Source organism: Cupressus sempervirens, chromosome 9 (genome assembly GCF_028749045.1).
Source record: "Cupressus sempervirens isolate cs-2001-9-10 chromosome 9, ASM2874904v1, whole genome shotgun sequence".
Lineage (NCBI taxonomy): Eukaryota > Viridiplantae > Streptophyta > Pinopsida > Cupressales > Cupressaceae > Cupressus > Cupressus sempervirens.
The window spans coordinates 368,935,328-368,939,167 of record NC_143126.1 but is presented as its reverse complement, the minus strand read 5'-3'; positions in this window follow the sequence as shown (position 1 = coordinate 368,939,167).

The window sequence follows — 3,840 nt, the reverse complement described above, 5'->3', positions numbered from 1 at the left end:
ACCATCATCATGATTGTCATTAGCATCATCATCATCATTATCACCATTATCATTAGCATGATCAAAGTCATCACCGTCTTCTTCTTCTTCATCACTAGTTAACTGTCATTCCTGATAATCATTTACTTTATCTTGCGCTTCTTCAATATCTTCTTCTTCCATCACATTATATTTTAACGGCCTTCCTCTTGGGTCATGTCTAACAACAAATGACCAACCTATCTTGTGTGGAACACCAAAGTAAAAAAATTGCTCACATTGGCTTGGAAGAACATAGGACTCATCTCTGACTGGCTCAAATGACCTTGTATTAATCATAGTACATCCACTATCATGTTCAATAATAGTCCTATCAAGATCATTTTGATTCAGTCATAGCCTAAACCATTTGATGACAAATAGAACTATTTTGAATCAATTAAAATCGCACTCAAGTATATCATCCAAAATTCCATAGTATCAATTTTTAGATTGTTGAAGATGTATGTCAGTTCTAGACAAAATATTGGTGACTGTGAAGGAAACACTTATCCCAGAATCACACGTTTTCTTCGTTTCATCTAACTTTTTTGTGTGAAATTTATAGCCATGGTAGTACATAGCTTTGTGGTGTTTGACTTGCAATTATTCAAACATGTCAAAATTATTTGCATTGATTTGTGAGTTGATATTAAACTTATGTCTCATGATTAGTAATCTTATGTGCACCTTTGTGTCTCTTAAGCCATATATTAGATCAAGTACCATTGGTGTAACATTGAGATCTCCATCACAATGAGCTTCTTTAGCCAATGATGCAACACCATCCCATATTAATGAGTGACCATTTTCTTGAGACTATTCAATCCATACCATCATCCAATCAAGATTGTTTGCAATATACAAATGTAGTGCATCCCACTTATGACCAACTATAAAGAAGACAATTACACCAGTTAGAAAAAACTTATATAGATTGATGATGAATAAGAATTATTAAACTACAAAAAAAACTTATAATTACCTCTTACCCTCCTCAATCTACCTTTCCCAATCAGGTACTCCCCTTCAAATTTGTCATTAGAGTTGGGATCCCAAATGCGATCTACATGGATATCTGCTACAAACTTTGGAAGATATTCACTAATGTACACCATGGTTTGGTATACCATATATCCCTCTAGCATAGAACCCTTAGGATGTCCTCTTTATATAACCAAGCCCTTCATAAATTTCAAGTGCCTCTCAACCATCCACATTGACCTAGTTTGTATAGGTCCACACAATTCAATATCCTCAACTTGATGTATGAGGTAGTGTTCTTGAGCATTGAAAAAGGTTGGAGGTAAACACTTTTGCATTTCACACATAAACTGTGGAATTTTTCTCTTCCAATATTTTATATCTTTTTTTATCAATTTATTTAGATGATAACCACCTAAAAGAGATTCAACATGCAAAAAAACATAAACAAGATTTCAAACAAAATTATACAATAGATTTCAGATAAAAAGCTACAAATTTAAGAAAAAACACTTCTAACCTCATGTATTTTCTAAGATCGTATATAACTTGTTTATTACTATTATCAAACTGGTGTGGAAGGGATAGAGGTAGGATGTACTGTAATCATTAAAAAATGATCATTTCAATATATTATTAAATAATACAATAGGTAGTACATTCAATTTTATAAGTATACTATAAATAGAGAACATGACTTACCTTGACGAAGGTATGCCAATCATGTGTTTCCAAGCCTAGCCCAAAATTACCTTTCTTTGATAGAAGAGTGCTTATATTTGTAACAAATCCTATTGGAATTTTTTTTTTTTTTAATGACTTCTTTTAATGCATCACTTTGTTGCTCCATTAATAACCAAGGAAGGGCACTTCTATTTATGTGGTCTCCATTACTATTTTATTCAATGAAAGCTTTTAGTGCATGATTGGATTCATGAATGTTAGTACAAATTTTGGCAATTTTTTCTCTATCATGCCTTCCATCCAAATTTTTTCATAGTGTCTCTGTTACATTCTTTCCAATATGCATAGCATCAAACAAATACACAATTGGAAAATTATTGTAGTATGGTAACCTACTAAATTGAGTAGGATAACTTTTCATTCCTCTACGACCTTCACAAGCATTAGTTACAGCATCAGTAAATATAAGATAATATCAAAATAAAAAATTTAAACTTTAGATGATAAATTGGACATTACCTCAATGATTTAGTCAATCGTATTCCAACTTCCATAGATGAGGTGTCATTCTTCATAGCCTTGATGATGTCTCTTCTTTCCCATTGAAAAAGATGTTTTTCAGCAATTCGATACCTATGATTATTGTGGAGAAAGTTCCTAAACTCATCAAACACCTGCTTTCCTAAACTTCTCGAATGATGAGATTTCATCTTCATACCACAAAATAGATATGTAAATTTTCCCTTTGTCTGAAGACCTAAAAGATCATGTACAATTATCATGCACAACTTAAGCATATGATAGTAGTGTGTAAGCACTACAATAGACCAAAAATATGTGATCTTAACAATATAACATACTACAAAAATGAGTTAGCCCAGGGGCATCATGTATTGTCCATACAAGCATTGCATGGAATTAAAAATTTTGATGTCTTATCGGTCTAGAGATGCCATACATAGTGATGCCATTCCATAGCTTCAACAACTTGTCAATTAGGGACTCAATATACACGTTCATATCTTTGACTTTGCACTTACCTAGTAATTGAATGAGCATAAAAATTACATAATTATTATAACCATTTTCATGTACTATTTACAAATTAATTTAGATAACTATAAAATGAAAAAATACCTGGCACAATGATTGACAACATTATGTGCTCCCTCTTTATGGACATCCAAGGAGGAATGTTATTGTTAATTAAAAAAATAGGCCACACTAAGTAAACAGATCTCATATCTCTATAGGGATTAACACCATCTACTACCAATGAAAGCTTTAGATTATGAAGTTCTTTAAAGTGTGACCATGTTTCTTCTATCTCTTTAAATGCAGAACCATTGGCAAACATTCACATAATGTCATCTTGACTTGTATTGCATGCATGGTAATCCATAAATTGTGCCAACCTAGCACACCTGAATAATTATTGAAGATGTGGAATAATGGGAATGTATTGAAGAACCTTGTGAGGCACCTTTTTTTTTAATTTGATCTAACCGATATCTACTAATATAAAAATCAAGGCATTCTATTGCAAATTCATGTTGTTTATGATATAGAATGTGATCATTAGGACATGCACGTATTATCTAATACTTCATTCCAATCTGATTCATAATGTTAGATAATTCTCGATACAAATGAGGCAAAATATTTGATGGTGGTAACAAAAACTCACTAATCAACCTACAACAACAAATATGCATTGTTAATATAATGAATAGTAATTGTATGCTAACATTGAAGATGAAAAAAATGGCATACCTTAGCATATGTGGCATTGCTACATTAGATATACCATTCATAACTTTTAAGTTCACCAACAACACTATAGCCAAGAGTAGAGTTGTTTGGGAGCCTTCATATAAGGGCTTGTGTGCCTTCTCAAGTAAAGGTATATCAAGACAATCTTCATCATCATTATCAGATTCACTAGTACCATCATTGTGAGCCTCTTCATCACCTGCCCCAATACCATCATCTTCAATCATGTCCTCTGGCACATTATCATCTTCTTCCATGGGAGTGTTATCCTTAGCTTGGATATTCACACCTCCATGCTCCTCTAGTAAGAAATCCACATTTAGCAATAGACAAAAATTGTGGCCCCCTTCAACATGACCATGTTACCTACAATGACTCTGG